Source organism: Parus major, chromosome 1 (genome assembly GCF_001522545.3).
Source record: "Parus major isolate Abel chromosome 1, Parus_major1.1, whole genome shotgun sequence".
Classification (NCBI taxonomy): Eukaryota; Metazoa; Chordata; class Aves; order Passeriformes; family Paridae; genus Parus; species Parus major.
The window spans coordinates 28,077,357-28,094,707 of NC_031768.1; the positions used below are offsets into that span (position 1 = coordinate 28,077,357).

Genomic DNA, 17,351 nt, shown 5'->3' on the forward strand with positions numbered 1-17,351 from the left:
ACAACCCCCCCCTCCCCACGCCTCGCGCCCGCTTCCCCCCGCCGCCCCAAACTCCTTCCTCAGGACCGTGGGATGCGGGTGAGCTCTGGTGAGAGTTGCCGGTCTCCATTTCTAAGCGGGGAGCCGCCGGGAGCGGTGAGGCAGCCGTGACGGGGGGAGCGGTCGGAGGGTTAGGGAGGCGATGACTGACGGAAGGAGGGGGGTCCGCACCCCCCCTCTCCCCATCTGGAGCAGTCGCTGCTCCCGGGAAGGTGCAGGCGCCGCGCCCCGCCGGCTTCGGCCCCGCGCCCCTCGGTGGGCAGCGCTGCCCCGCGCCGGTGCTCCCGCCGCGCTCCCGCACGACTCCCCTCGCCCTTCCCCACGCGTGTGCGGACGGAGCGGGGACCCACTCACCTCGCCACTGACGGTGCCTTTTCTCATCGTCCCCCCCACCAGCCTTCCCCAAAATAATAAAAAACCCCAAAAACTATTTGCATAGCGTTCGGCACCCTCGCTCAGTATTTACCCCCACTTTTTTATCACCCGTCTACCTCCGCCCAGACCGACCCTTCTGCCCCACCCCACTCCCCCGCATCCCTAGTGCAACCGGATGGCAAAAATCAAAGCTGGCTCCAATTTACCCCAGTTGTCTTCCTTTGAACACTCATAAGGTAGGTATGGTGGGATGCTGCGCCCCCACTCCCCATGTGCTCAGTGAGGTGCCTTCCTCTCCACCCTCTCCCCCCCGCTCTCTATTCCTTAATTGGCTCTATCTTGATGTGCACTTGTTTTGTTTAGCCTATTTTACCATTGCGGACGAGATAGGCAGGAAAAGGAGCGTTTGACTTGGTATGTCTCTCTGATTTATTTTTTTTTTCCCCCACTCCCTGCCTTCCGAAGTTAATTTGCATTCGAGGTCTAATTCATGTTTCAAAATCCTGCCATTTGAGGACCTTATAGGAACGGGGCATTCGTTTCTATTTTTGAGGAGGAGCCTCTCCTACATTTGCTCCTTTCTGTATAATTTCATTGTGTTCACAAGTGACAGGGATTTGCATCAGTTATTTTGCAATTTATTTTTTAAAAGAGTTGGATCAAATTTTCTTATTTTTAAAATTGCCGAGGGAGCAAATACTAGGCATTAGAAAAGGAGCATACATTATTAACAATATTGCAAACTTAGTCACAGACTATATATTCATATATATGTATTAATCTTCGTTCCTTGGAGTTGGATTTCTGCCTCCTGAGCATCTGATTTTGATGACAGTCAGAGAAAGTCAGCTATACAAATACTGAAGTGTATTTATAGTTCCTCACTTCTATTTACAGGTGATTTTACTGCTGTTTTCTACTCTTGCTCCAGCACTTAGTAATTATTTCACTCCAGCAAGGCATTTCATAGGATTGAATGCTGCTTGACTCATTAAAGAGTTTTCAGTTTACCCAGGTGTAACTTTCATCCACATCTCTGTAAATACCTATGTAGCTACGTGGACTTTATGTAAAGAGTATAAAATATAAATGGACATATTAAAAGATTTTTTTATATCCATGGTTCTTTAAGCGTGATGAAGAATCCATCTATGCTGAGGCCTTTATGGGTCCTTTAAGGACTTCTTTCACATATTTTATTTGTATCTATAAAGTGAATTTTCTTTTTGTATGTAGTGAATACATGAATGGCATATGTTGCATAATATGCATGTGAGGCCTTTCAAGTATTTCTGTATGCACACAAATTTATTTTTCACAAATATATGTGTGTGCGTACGTATGTGTTTATACATGTGTGTGATAAAAAAACATGCTGGAAGAGAAAACTGCCCCCCCCCCCCCCCCCAAAAAAAAAATATTCATAAAGGAAAAGCTATTAAGGTAGTTCACTGGGAGTTTGTATCTGGTACATTGCAGAAGTCACTTTAGTTACTGACTTTATTGTAAATACCTACATACATCCCCATCTCAGCATAAAAATCCCTCTGTGTGTATTTGCCCTTCTAGAACTAACTAAATGCGACAATGAATTATGCCTAAAAAGATGCCACTAATATAAAAAACTTATAAAATAGTAATGGAATATGGAATTTTATATAGTGCCAACAACTTTAGCATGATTCTTGGCATAAGCAATTTAGTGCAATTTTATTTGTCTGAACCAGAATGATATTACAAAGTGAATTAATAGAACATTAGTACTGAAAAAAAGAAACAGTTCTTCCTTTGAAATATGAAGTGCCACTAACTTGAGATGAAACCTGAAAGTCAGTGAATAATAGATGGGAAATATTAATATTTTAAATGTATCATATTTAAAATTGCTGTGAACTTAAACAAGATTTCATATCAAGAAAAACCAAGTAATTCATTTTACGTTCTAATCTTATATTCAACGTTTTTACAAATGAAGCAACTCACTAAAGAAGGGAAGCCAGGTATGTAAGCATATCTTGTTATTTTGCACATGAAATATGGTCATTATGGAATATGAATTTAATTTTGGAAATGATAAAGAACAGTTATTTTATTTTTTTCTACTACGATACAAGAAAAACATTTTTAAGTAGATGATTAATTAGATGAAATGGGCTGATATGGCCCATAATACCTGCATGGGCTTTTATACCTTGTGAAACCTCACCACAATGGGACCTTTATAAAAAGTATGAAGTCAAGTAATGCAATCATATTTTATATTTAGAATGGGAGTTGATATGATTCAGTTTAATGCTGTGAAAAAGTGAGCCCTCTGGCACTTGGCATTAAATTATTTTAAAATTACTCCTTCAAGTAAAGTTAGCAGAAAAACTGCACCATGGTTGAAGCCCAACACTAAAGCTCAGGGGCAAATTGGGTGCCACTGCTTGCCTTGCCATCCATTTTAGTGCAGACAAGATGTTACCCTTGGCTGTCTTCTTAGTTCAAAGTCTATTGGCTCCAATATTTCACTGTCCTTCTCCAACGAGCAGGTACAGCTCAGCCTCTGGAAACCAAACCTGTGCTGCTCAAGATAGGCCAAATCTTACTTTTCCCATTCATTGAAGCCATATCGAGTTTTGTTTGATTGGAATGAGCAGGATTTAGCTCTCATTCTGATCCCTGAAATATTTCCATTAGACATTAATATCAATGGAGAGATTATTTTTGTATTTATTTGATGTGAATGGAGTTAGGTCTGGGGGCCACATTGATCTTGCCCTTAAGCCTCAGTCATCTAAAGGTTGCATCCTATACACTTTGACTAGTCCAGCAGTAATTGTGGTCACTACATACTGATACATAGGAAACACATTACTGGGCATTTTGAACAATCAAAATAACTCCATGCCCATGCCTTTGCATCAGTGGGAAGTGCTGAATGTGTATGAACTTAGCAGAAAGGGCAGTTGTGTGTTCTGGGGAAGACTTAAGGCTGCCGTGAGGACTGTTAGCACTTGTGAGGTGTCTTGTTGAAGGACAGCAAAAGTCTGGTTAGCCCATAGACTGGTTCCCACATAGCCAGTTGCTCCCACTAAGAGCTAGTTTCAAGTACCACAGAAGAGGACAGGGTGGTGATGGTGGGAGGCGACACATTTGGTTCTTGCTACACAAGTGGATTTTTTCTGTCCAGTTTTGGCCAAAGCTCTGGGACACTTGCTATGGTTCTCTCAATTATGTTCCATTAATTTCAGTGGCTTGTGTTTTTATTGCAAATGCCCAATGTTCTTTGGAAACTCACTACGGGTATTTTAAATTCAGAATAACTGTGATGAGAAAAAAACCATGCTTTTCCTTTTTAAGCAGTTTTACCATTTAATCACAGTTTGTTTAAATATGCATTTCTCTGCTGTGAAATAACCTTTCTTTCCACATTTATGTGCACAATCCTAACTCATAGCAGAAAAAAACATTTAAAAACACTGTGTCATGCTTATAGGATAATTATTAATCTTGTCAGAATAAAAAGCGTACTAAAAGTATTCCATACAAAGGTTTGTGCCTCAATATTTTTGAGAGTTTTTTTTTAAAGTAATCAGAGGTGTCATAACAGGGGGAGAAATCATACGATATATAGCATGTAATACAAGTATAACACTCCTAGAGGACTATTTAGAAATACACAAAGCTTATTTTTTCTCCTTTTGGTTAGCAGACTACCTGATGAAAAGGTATGTTTTTATTTTTATTCCTGCTTGTGTCTTACAGTTCTGTGGAGGTGATGGGAAACTATAAATTCCAGACTTTAGTAGTTATACATGATATAAAACTAAGGAAGAAAAATGCTCATGATACACATCTGGAGGGATAAATACACAATAATCATGCAATCCGATAACAGGAAGAATTATTTGACAATAACCCAAATGTTAAATACAAGCAGAGTAATATTGTCCTAGCAATATAGCAAATAAAATGATGCTACAAAAAGATACTTATGAAACTTCCTCTATATTTAGAACTTTTCCAGTTGAATTCTCCTTTTTAATCATTTGTGGCCACTAGATATGACCACTTTTCACCGCTAGTGAAAAGCCAGTCAAGACTTTTCTATCTTGATTCTCCTATCCCAAATATACAAATCTAAAAATGCAACTTGTAGTAACTGCACTTGATGTTAGGAAGGTGATTTTTCTGCTTGTTTGCTTGGGTTTTGCTTCAGACTTGATTTGGCATACCCTGACTCATGCTGAAATTTCTGGTGCATGTGAGCAGTGTTTGGAGGGTCATGTACTTATTTTGTGCAAAAGGGACATCTTTTTCATACTGGGGATTTCTATACGGACAGAAAAGGGATACTGTAGGAAAGTGACTATTTTTCAAGGACATTGGGCATTTACTCCTTCATTTGACTTCAGAGAGAACTGTGAAAACTCACTATTAAAAAAATAAGTTCCTATTTTTCTTTAGAAAGTCAAGCGTTGACATGGAAATCTGACTTGTGTATCTCTGGCGATAATAAATAGTAAAACTCTAGAGCTGGAAATATCTGTTTTTATCTTTGTGTGAGTTTAGCATCAGCCATACGTATATAAAATGCAAAAGTACCTTTCCTCATGTGATAACTGTTTGCTTTGCCTTTTTCTTCTAAGAGGTAGAAAAAATTATTAAACCACTACTGCCCTGAAAAAAACCAGACAGAAACAATAGAAATTATTGTTCATTACTCAGTTAAGAAAATAAGAAGTCTGTAATCTGCAGAGGATGAATTATAATTTTATATGCTGCTGATTTGCCTTTCTGAAATTAGGATCCTTGTATTGAACTCTTTCAGCTATTTTTATTACTATTAGGAAAGAACAACATGCAGATTTCAAACACCTATTAGAGGGACATCTTTTTGCACTTCAACACTCTGAAACCTAAGGAAAATATAGCAAACTTTTTGAGGATCCACCAATGGAGAGGAGAGTATCCGTACACGCTTCTGTGCCAGTGAATGCTGTAGCAGGTTGTGTGCATCTGGGGCTACGGCTTTTCTTTTTAGAAGAGGACTAGCAGAAGAATCGAAAACCCATGACTGGTTATTGATCAAAATCCCCTCAGTGCAGCACTGTCAAGTTTTGGGATCAGTTTTGGCTGGATGGTATTGAGCTGCAACTGGCAAAGGAGCCCAATCCAAAGCTCTGTGCACCCCTCTGCCCACACTTGGGGAATAATTGCTTTGTTTGCAAGTGGTGGTTGAAGCCATGACCCTCCTCCCAGCAATGCCCAGGACAAGCTGGCCCCACGGCCCCCAGCAGGAGCTGTGGGCTCTGGGATGGGAGGGATGCACTGCTTTGTTGTGTAGAACCCATAAAGAAGGGGTTTCCCTCTGCATCCCAACGCCAAACTTACGCTTTGGTTTCATTTCTAATCTCTCTATTAGGGTTTTTTAAATTTTAAATCCTGGCTTCGTTTAGAAATGATTGGGCTGTGCTCAGCACTGGCTGTCTTGATAGGTTTGAAATTCCTGGGAAACCTCAATACTGGCATTTTCTAAACACAGTAAGCAAAGCACACTGGAATATTAATAGGTGAAACACATTTTTAAAGGGGCAACATCACACTTCGGAATTTTGTCTGTTAAAACATATTGGCTAGGGGCAGCTTGGGGGCATTGCAGTAAAGTCACAAGGTCACAAGTGTTCTTCACAATTTAAAGATTCTGCATTTTATTTATTTTTTTTTTCTGGCACTGTAAAAGACCCCTGGAGACAATGGGGCTGTGACACTTAGCAACAGGTTATCCTCACTGTGCAGGGAGCACCATAAAAAACACAAAATGAACAAATAGAATAAAATACAACACTGGCTCCCCCGCTTTCCAGTTTTTCTACTTTCTGGTGTTAGTTACATTACATCAGCAATGGGTAAAAATTAAAAAAACCAACCAAACAGATGGAAATTTCATCTCTAAACTGACAGAGCCTCTGCAAATTTGCTTGAAGAACTATCTAAAAACACATAATAATAATAAAAAAACATTCTACACTGTTTGGGACTTTATTTATTTAAACACAAATTTATGGAGATGGTTGCACACTAAAAATTGGAGGGTTTGGTACTGCAGTTGCTTTGGTGTATTTTTTACTATTGTAATGGGTACAGGGAAACAAAAGAGAATATGAATATAAGGCAGTTGGTATTTCAATTTGGGTGGCACTTTCACTTGTTGTAAATGTCTTTTTAAAAAATCTGCTTTCCTTCTATCATGCTATTGAATTGTAGAAGACATTGATATAGAAAAGCTGAAATTATTTAATAAACAAAATTAAGAATGTTTTTTGTAGTATATTTCTTCTATTTCTCACTGCCAACCTCTCGACTGATAAGGGATCCTGAGGTCCAGGCTAAACTCACCCATGGGGTAGAATGGGCTGTTAGAGAGTGAGATGATAGATGGATTTGTCCCTCACCTTCCAAACTCAGTTTCTTTATAAAGCAGGAGAAAGCAAACCTTTTCATAGAGCATCAAAAAAGCAAGCTCAAGAACAATGCTACTATCACACCTTTCACAGTATTTGTTTTTCAGGCGTCAGCCCCTGATTTTAATCCAAAGGAGCTGCTTTTGGAACTGGTGTGTTCGGCTTTGGTGTTTGCCTGCTGAGGAAGAGGTACGCCCTTTGTCCCTCACCTGCAGATGGCTTGGATGCTTTTACTTTACTGAGGCAAGCACTTCCCAGTGGGCTACATTCAGAGTTCTTTTCGTAGCATTAGTACAGAACCAAGTTACAAAAGAATATTAATCTAATACATTCCAAAATTCAAATATGTGTGATTAATAAGCATTATTATCTATAAATAAGGCTCTAATGATACTTTGGCAGTGTTGTAAACACAAGAATCAGAAGCAATTATTGTCATTATTGTTCTGCTAGTACTTTCCATGAATACCAAATGGATATTACTGTCCAGCTCCTTGGCACATAGAAATCCTGTAAAGAACAGTTGTCAGTCAGTAAGGCCTGGCCGGCTGCTGTTAACTGTGTCTGTGTAAAATGCAATGTACCTAAAGACAAAGCTGACGAGTTATTGAAAGCAAGATGACTGATTAAAAAATTTATTCTTTGTCCTTTGCAACACCTAAAATTATGTTAAATAAAGCCTGTGAGAAAGTTTTCCCATCCTGTGAGATGAACTGTTTGTGTGATGACTGTGATTAAAAATGAAAATGGACTCTCTGCCAAAAACACTGCACTTCTTTGTGTGAAACACACAAAGGTGAGGATGTCCCAGCTGAAAGGTGGCATGTAAATAATGACAACAGCCCCTCACCCACCTGCTGTAAGTGGTAACCCAGGACTAGTTTTCAAGGACACAGGATGAAAAGGGTCTTAATCCTCATCACATTTACCTCTCCCCAGTTTGTACAGGTCCCGTAGATGGGAGTCATGCTGGCGGCCAGGTCCCACTCTCTGTGACTCCCCCACTTTCCCGCCTTTGGCAGTCTCACCTCCCTCACCAAACCTTGCTGCTTTAGACAGCGCCAGCCAACAGCAGCATTTTGTGGTGGGTGTCATGTTGTTCTTCGGATGCCAGGGTGTCATCGCGAGCGGGAACAGTGTGGGTCTGACTCTCGAATATGTAGAAAGAAAAAGTAAAAAAAAAAACCAACCAAACCCCAAACAGTAAGCTTTACTTTCCAAATGTGTTCAATTCTTCTTTCCTCTCCTTGATATTTGGGGCGTGCAGCACCCTATACCATGTGGTTTAACATTTTGTTCTCTATTTGTAGGTCAACATTTCCATGATTAAACTTCATCCTTTATTCAGCCTGTTCTGGCTAGGTTTTGCAGCACATGTGATATAAGCTGTTTTCACAGCTAGTAGGCCAAATCTTACTCTGAATAAGGGAGCCAAACATATGTGACTGAGTCAGACACTTAAATCAACTCCTTGGTAAATGGGAGATAACTCCAGGTGCAGTGATGAACACTGAGAACCAAAAAAGTGGAAAGAGTGGCCAGAGTTGTTCTGAGTAGGAAAGGAGACATCCTATGCACACAGGCAGTGAAGTCATAGCCTTACCCAAATTTTATTCTCCTGCATTTGCCTGAGGATATAGAGGCCTCTTCACTGAAGTAATTAGGAATTTTTCCATTCAGGGTCAGGCCAGCCTGGGGTAGGCTCAGCTGCAGCTAGCCCTGGAACAAGCTGTGCAGGAGGCGACAAGGCAGCAGGAAGCAAGCCCACCTTACATTTGCTGCATACACAAGAAGGTTTTTGGGGGAGCATGGACCACTTCACCTACAGCATTATGTTTCTTTCACTTGCCCTCCCTTCATCTCCCTTACCTATCTCATTTACAGACCAAGGCTGGTAGCTCTTCTTTTTCTTGGTGGCAGGTATCGGTTACTCAAAGTCCATGAAGTTGAACTGGGTAACCTATCCACTTAAATCAATGTAACAACTCCCACAAGCACTGTCCATCCAGAGTGAGTGTGAACCACCAGTAAACCTTGGTGCATGGGATTTTTGTTAGAGGACTCTGGCTGTGTGGCCAGCGGCCCTCCTCCCGTCATTCTTTGCCATTGTCTGGTAATTCTGTTAAGTTCTGGGAAGCCTACAAGGCTCATCAGGCACAAACAGAAGTGCCAGAGGAGCAAGGGATACTATAAATGATCCACACCTGCTGTGTGGTTGCTGTGTGATGTTCCTACCTTCACCACGGCTGGACTGGTCAGGGCTGTTGTTGCTACACAGCAAGTACCAGAGTGAATAGTAAGAGAGCTCCTGCAGGAGGTCCAGAGAGGACCTGTTTTCCTCAAATGGATGTGGCTGAACCCATAATTAGTAGAGAGAGGACTGCGCTTCATCTATAATTTGGTGATGAACTGCAGCATCACAGAAAGGAGTTGACAATGAACCATTTCTGTCAAGAACAAGTGCTTCCAGAGCTACACTGGGGCTACCTCCCTCAGCTAAAGGAAATAGAGGCAGCATAGCAGGACTTTCAGGTTTGTGTTTGGTTTTTTGTTTATTTTTTTTTAAAATATATTTTTTTGTTTTGTTTTGTGTTAATGACACCCATTCTTTAGGTTTTGTTATTTTGCTTAGGTTTTTTTCAATAGCTTTTTTTTTTTTTTCATTTAGGAAGAAAAATATATCCTGCCCAAAACTAAATCTGCTTGCTAAATATTCAGTGAAAAAAGTCAAATGGTAACTACTGTGGCTTTGTGAGTAATGTGTTATCCATAGTTTAGAAAGTCTTGTCCTGATAAGACACACAGTGGACAACACATATAAGATGAAGTTTATGCACTAGTATAAGGTTTTGAGGACCTGCCTCATGGCTGGGCAAATCCCTGGGCATGCCTGTGGGCATCTGATCCACTTCACTGCCATTGCATTGGAAAGAAAAGCCTGCTGTTACCAAGGACTTATTAGAAGACAGATGCCTTCAGTGCTTATCATGGAGTTAGGGGATGCTATACTGCATGAAGCACAGAAGTAGATGATTTGGTCTGGTGTGCCTTGGGAACATGGACTAGTGCAAGGCAGGGGTAGAATGAACTGCAGACTCCTGGAAAGCAAGAGGGAGAGTGCCATGATTCTGCCCTCACTGGAGTGAAAGCTAATCAAGAATATGCTGGAATAAATCCCTATGTGCATCAAAGATACATCGGTATCAAATTAATGGAAAGGAGAAAGGAATTTAGGACAGCTAAGATCTGCTGATAGGGTCAAGTGACCTCCCTGTCCTCAGGTCTACATTTTGGAAACACAAATTGCACTTTGGTTTCACTTTGAAATGTGTAAGCCAAATTGTGATGCTTACAGAGAGCAAGAAGATTGGAAGATGCGAAAGTCTTGTGATCAGGGAGCGAGAGGATAGCAGCATGGTATGGTGATGTGAAGTTGAGCAAAAGAAAATTAGAATTTTTCTCTCCAGTTATTTAGACGAAAGAAGTTAAATCTCCGTTTTCTTACGCTTAAATAAAAGTCTCTCTATTCTATGGTATAAAAGACCACGCAGGAATGAGCTTAGACTGTGGTAACACATAATTCCAAGTTAGTGAAGAGACAGTATGTTTTGTATTATCTTTTCTCTTGTTTTTGATTGCCGTTTTTGGGGGGTTGATATTACTGTAAGTAAATACATTTGTCTTTTGTTTCATTTTCCCCCTGTGACCTATTTCATTTAATTAGAAGGAAATGCATAATAGGAAATGAGTATCATCACACTGGGCTCCATCCAAAGCCTGGGAAACCATCAGGAGTTTTTTACTCCTGAAAAAGCATTTCCCAGGCTTTTTACTGTCACTGGGTCCAGCCCAGCAGAAAAGAGGGGCTATTTCCACGTTATCTGGAAGAATGTGTGCTGCTGGTATAAAAATATTACAGCTCTTATTTTAAAGTCTGGCCCCAATACTAGGGAAGGATCTTGCTACTGCATGTGCCTCTCTATGCCACATGTTTCACATCTGTGGCAACACATTAAAGGATAAAGGTTCCTAAAACTTTAACTCTGACTATACATACAAAAAGAAAATACAAATTAAGGCAAAGATAAAAGATATTGATGGAAGTACAGGAGATGCTCTTTAACATGCATATTATTGACTCAATAGATTGTTACGGCTTCAGAGCTATTAGGGTCTGCTGTGTCAATGTGTACTTAGGGACTGTTTAATATGCAGATGGTTGACATGACAGACTGGAGCCATTACAGTCTATCATGTCAGGGGGGATACATGAATACGCACTTTGCCAACACAGTAAAAAGTCCCTTTAAAATACAGTAGCTCTTTTTTGCAATAATTTAATAGGTTTGGTTCTTTGGATGCCCAGAGACTTGAGAGTTTGGATTTATCAGAAACAAAATTTATTTCCAAATTAAGTCATTTTCCATGTGGAATGTGCAGTCTGGAGGACAGGGTGTAATCTCAGATACACAGCTCCTATCAAATCTTGTAAAATTAGCTACCGCACTTGTGCATGTGTAGAAGAGATCAGAATCTATCTGTCGGCATGTGTCTTTTTGAAGAATATAGTTTTGTCTTTTTGAGGGGTAAGGGAGAATGTCGTCTCTTTTTTCATTCAAATAATCTTCAGTAGCAATTAAATAGCTTATGCTACCTAAGAGATCAGTTATTACAAGATAAGCAGCATGACAGTTTGGAAAACTGAATAAGTCTTTGATTATTTACTAAGTTTTGATATCTGCTATTTGCCTCAAAATACTAAAAAGTGAAGTATAAGATACAAACATGAAAGGCTCATTTGATCATCATAAGGAAAGGAATCAGTAGTTTTGCTTTTCTTTTCCTCAACAACTTATTTTTTATTAAAATAGCAGAGCCAAGTGTTGTGTTTAATAAGATATATTTTTTTCATTTGAATATCAAATGGAAAAATACAATTAAAATATTTCTGCTTTTACATTAATCGTAGGCTATATTTCAGCAATGCATATATCTAAGAAGCTCAGCATACACATTTGGTATATATTAGATTCTTCTAACAGATGCCCAGACCTCTTCCCCTGATTTTTAATGTTCTTTTTTATGGCAGTGATCCAGGGACATTTTAATTTGCAAGCCTGTGAACTTGGAAATAATACTTGTAGTGGGGCATTATGTCTAGTCCATTCCCTCTAAGTTTATTGTCCTGTGTCACCTAGCTCTGATTTTAGCTGATTTGCTGAACAGAGTCGCATGGTGCAATTCCAGCACAAAATTCACTGAGCAAAAGCACTCTGCCTTGCAAATAACAGTAATTGTGCAGTATTATAAAGGTCTTTCCTCTTATTTGTGGAAGAGTTTGGTGACAAATTCTACAAAAAAGTGGATTTTTAGCAAATGTGAAGGCTGATTTCTGACAGTTCCTTTTACTGCCTGGTGCTAACGGGGAGACCATGGGGGCAGTTTGGTTGTGGTGGTGATGGGTAGGGCAAGTGCGAGGAGGTAGAAGGTGCAGAGAGTACATTTCTCATAACCTGTTACACCAGGTGCTCCTGGGTCTTCTGTGAGGTTTCTACAATGACACAGGAAAGCCAGGAAAACCTTAGGAAAAAAGAGAGGTCTGGAAAAGCCCAGGACATAGCTTCTTTTTACAGCTGAATTCACCCTGTGGTCATGGAGAGGTCTCTAATGGGAGATACATCTCCCTGGTGCTGAGTTAGCCCTGCAACAAGGGAGGACCAAGCAGCAGCAGCCTGAGCTGCAGGAAAATATATCATAGCTTCAAACTGCATCAGTACCTGTGGGAAAGGTGAGCTTTGTTCCCTCATCAGCTCTGGGACAGTGGGTACGTCCTTGTGGCAGTGGGCTGTGTCCATGGCTGTGGAGTTCCAGCTCCCACAGCCCTTCTGCCTCCACCTCTGGCCATCATAGTGGCTGAGGTGACACATGTGGCTCGCCAGACCTCTCTGCCCTTCTCCTTCCCCAGTGCAGCCCTGAAAGTTCCTCATCCCTCTCTGTGTTACCCATGTGCGGGGTAACATCGTCGCATCGTCAGCCGAAAGAGACATGTATGAAGGTAGGATGTGAAGCTCTGTGTTACCTGGTGCTAATCAATAAAGCAAAAATGTAGCTTTTTGACAACGCTTGTAATTTTGACTATTGCAATGGTGTGCCATTCCTTTGAATGCAGTACGCTTCTGTGCCCCATTAAAGCATGGCTGGCATTGCTTTCAACTATTCACAAATGCTGAGATGTTGAAAAATGTAACATTTACAAAAGATACATCTGGTGTATATTTACAAGGCTCAGGAATCATTTAAATAGTGTCTGTGCCATCACCATATTAGGAGAAAAGTTAGTCCCAGCCGCATATGTGAAATCAGTAGTCAAATGTGTGCTGGTTGAAAGTCCATTGCTATGATATGGTATTTTGAGGTATTAAACTCGAAAATACCAACCCGGGTATAATGCTCGAATTAGATAGATATAAGCCTGCATAAAATGTGTCATAACTACCTATAGACACCTATTTAAACAGTGTGGTCAGAAGAGGGTTATGGGTTTTGAGGGATAAATGCTTAATTGTTTTTTTTTTTTTTAAGTAAAGCACAATTTTTAGCTTCTCATTGTGAGATGTCATCATACCTTTTTTCCTGTTCTTCAGTGAGAATTGAAAGACCTACCTTGGAATCGCGGAAAAAGCTATTGAACAGCTTCCTTTATATCACATAACATTTCAAGGACAAAAAGGTGTTTGTCTCCTCCTGCCAGTGCAATACCACTTAAGTTACATTTGAAAACTATTTTTTAATTAATGCGATGGGTCATGTTTTCACCACACTAAGGCAGGAAATTCAAGGTAAACCAGATACTCCCTTTCTCAGGCACACAAACATGAATTAAGCATGTAGCATCAGACTTAATTTCAATTTCTAGGTCTGTAATTGAATCTAGCTTAATGTGAACTCTTTTATTCTGCACCATCACATTGATATCTGGATGTTAGTGACATTATTTAAAGCAACAAATCAACCTATAGGACTGTGTTCAACTATATGTCATTTGACAGTAAATGGAATAAAAAAATGTTACTTTTCTCTAGGGGCAGATTTGTTAAAGGGTTTTCATCTTTTGTCAAGATATTTAATCTTAGAATGTTACAAAAAAAAAAAAATGCACAGTTTGTACAAGTGAAGATTTCTGCATGCACAGTTTGCCTGATCGCTAATTTGGCTGAACACAGCCTTAACGCGAGCAAATGAGAGAGAAGAGATAATTTTTGCATATATTCTTCTGAGTCAAGTGTGAGTCCCTGGACTCTAATGGAAGCAGGTATCCACTTTTGGGGCTGAAGGCTGTCACTCTGGATCACCCTGTACATCAGTCTCAGTTCATGCATGCCAATGAGAACAAATTCTAACAATGAGCTGTTGAGTGATGCCAGCAGAAATGAATGTTTCTGAAAGTTTCATGGTTTTGGAGAAAGCAGGTGAAGCCACTCTGTGGCACTTACCCTGATGCCTAACCAAAGGAGGGCAAGATTTTGGCACAAGCCTCCCATGTAATGGACAGATTTGAACGCACTTTTGTTTTCCGACAGGCTGCTTAAAGCTGGTATGGGACTATTAAATTAAGCCAAAATTCCCAACCATGTTATTTCCTCAGAGGGGTTCACTAAAGAACAACTTCAACTAAATTATTAGCGCTACTAGTAATTATTATTATTAATTCCTTTTGGTAAGCCTGTCCCTCCATCACAGTAGCGATCATGTGCTGGGATGTCTACTGCTTAGGACATCATACTCCTTTGGAAGTGGATGCTTGTTTAATTGATAGATTGCAAAGAAGGTCTGACCTATTGCCTTGTCATGTTTTGCTTTGTTTCAATTGCCTGGACTCTCACAGCTCCTTAGTAGCTTTTCTGATCCATCATGTCAGGCTGGCAGCTGTGCCTCTGCACTGTGCCTGCCTGCCCACCATGAGCCAGATTTCACTCTCAGATGCTTGGCATACCCTCCTCCCTCACTGTTCTCTCACTGGAGAGCTGATTTTCCTTCACCTCTATTAAATGGCTTGGTTTTAATGGGAACAACTGCTTTGTCCCATGGGTCCTCAATCCAGGGCTCTAGGTGTGCAAGGACAGAGGAGAAGGGCACATTCCCAGATGTCCCTAGATGTATGCTACGCATACAGGATCAGGCTCCTGCCTGACATCTGTAGACTGAGCCCTCCATCCCTCCCAGCGAATGGTCCCACTCAGAACCATGGGCATTTTAATTTGGAGATGTTTTCCCTGGGCTGTCCTCACTGCAGACTTGCCACTTCTTTTGAGACTTATTTCTCTGGGTTATGCAGGCCCACAAAGAATGGCATTTCAAATGAATAAACTCAATTTTTTATCAGCCCACCTGAAAAATTGTCCTCAGAGGTTTCCACCCCCCCAACATCAGGAAAAAATGGCTGAAATTTTATAAGCAGATTTTTAAGAAGGAACAGATTTTTTTTTACTGCCAAGCTGTATAATAGGTGTTTTTGAGAGGTCGTTAACTTCAACAGTATAGTCAGAAACAGTGTTACACCCCACACTGCATCCATCGTTAAGCAATTAAGTTACTGATGGGCTTTTACATTTATTTACCTTGATGGAAATATATGTTTACTGAACCTGAGTACAAATCAACATGAGGAGGTGGAAGTTCAGAGTAAATTTGACTAATGATGTTGTGTTTTCATCCTTAAAAGAAAGAAAAAAAGCTCTCTGCTTTTGATGCTATTTTATCTTCATTGGAAGGGATCCGAAATGATCCCAACTGTCATGTGAGTGCTCAGTTAGGCTTAGATCCTCTTTGATTGCAGCTGAACATCTCTCTCCGTTGGCTCATACCTTTCCTTATATGAATACAGCATACAGCACTTCAGGATGTTTATTGAACAGCACTTTAACTCTTCTTCTGTTAATGCCCTCACAATTATATCTTTAAGAAAAATTTGAGCTGTGGCCACCTTTGCCTGAGGAGATGTTAATGTGGCCTCATCTCTGATTTGAAGGAAGAATTTCCTTTTGCTTTAAGAGTAACTTCTGAAATACAAATAAGAAATATTTTTTCAGTGAAACTTAATTTTCTCTCCTTTTTTTTTTTTTTCAGGCCTGCTCTTTTCTCCAGTCTTGGTATGTGGATTTCTCTCTCTCCAAGTAATTCCTTAGCATACCCTTGAATGGCATCTACCACACGTGAGCATCCTCCACAGTCTCTAAGATACTTTTGTTGTTTTTCTTCTTTGAACATTTGTTTTTTTGAGATGACATTGACAGACATGAGGCCTAAGTCTGGAGATGTTCTGTGGGTAGAACTCACATTTATTTCAGTATGTCAAGCAGTTTTAGGATCTGATCCATATTGAAGACTAGCATGGTGTAATGAGGCCTGGGCATATACAACAATATGTATTCTAACACAGCTCACTCAAAACAAATATGTTCCCTTCTCTTTGGCTGGTATAAACAAACAATCTCCATTGTGCTCTGCATGGCTCTGCTGCGCCGCCTTGCACATGGCAAGAGCTTGGCTTCTCCGTTCACTGAAACAGCATCTCCATTCTGTGACACAGAGCTTCCCACTGCATGCCCAGACAGACCTGTAGCTTAGGACACTGGTCCTAAAAACTGATAGTTGGTCTGGTGTTAAGTCCTAAGAACATTATGAGGGAATTTTCCTTGCGACAGATATACTTAAACAGGGTCTTGTTTCTGAGTCCTGTGCACTTCAGTCAGACAATACTGATTCTGGATTCCACAGCTGGAAAGCAGAGAATCAGTGTAATAGTTGTGCAAGTCATGCACAATGACTCACAAAATCTTCTCCTCTGATATCTAAATTTCCTTGCAATAAAAATCATCAGCTTTGTGAAAAATTTGTGATGACTTGAGGTAGAAACATTAGCAGGGGCAAGGTTAAAACTCATGTGCGAGATCCATTGTCTGTGTGAAGCAGAGTGAGTTTGAACCCAGGTGTTCCTTCTGTGATTGAACTCAGACTTTTATGCCATTTTGCAAAGCCATTACCCTCTCCTGTAACTTGTGCTGGAAGCGGAGTGAGCTGTTTTGGCACTGAAATGATTTCATTGTTAGGCTAAGTGTTACACAGATGGCATTCTTAAATGTAAAACTCTTTTTATGATTCTTTCGATTTCATATTTATTTCATTAGATCATTATTTATGTTAAAGAGTCACCATTAATCTGAAACGTGCTCAGCTTGAAAGAAAATGTTGAGAGGAGTTTCAGGTATCTGATCCTCAATCCTTTAGTTTTTGTGTTTTGCATTTTCCTATTTAAAATGTTTTTTTCTGTCTCTAGGTGCTATGTGACAGATCCACACAAACAACAGAGGGGAAAGAGCCTCACTTAACTGATTAGAGGAGAGAAGCAGTGAAAGGGAATATGCACAAAGCACTGCCAAATTCACAGAGCAAAGGAAAAGACAAAAAATAGAATAATTTCACCAGCCT

At 40.2% G+C, this 17,351-nt stretch overlaps 1 long non-coding RNA gene across 16 annotated transcripts in view; it reads left to right on the forward strand.

Moving 5' to 3' along the window:
* Positions 1–17,351, forward strand: part of LOC107203376 — a 30,855-nt gene continuing 13,504 nt past the window's right edge. For 3 of the 16 annotated variants that reach the window (XR_004496722.1, XR_001521150.3, XR_004496731.1), the window contains exons 1-4: positions 40–135; positions 541–650; positions 6,971–7,052; positions 15,990–16,075. This is a non-coding gene — a long non-coding RNA (uncharacterized LOC107203376). Of the gene's footprint in view, positions 136–540; positions 651–777; positions 829–6,956; positions 7,053–9,497; positions 13,594–15,989; positions 16,076–17,351 lie in introns of those variants that run through there. The other 13 variants (XR_001521152.3, XR_004496716.1, XR_004496718.1 and 10 more) reach the window with 13 other exon arrangements.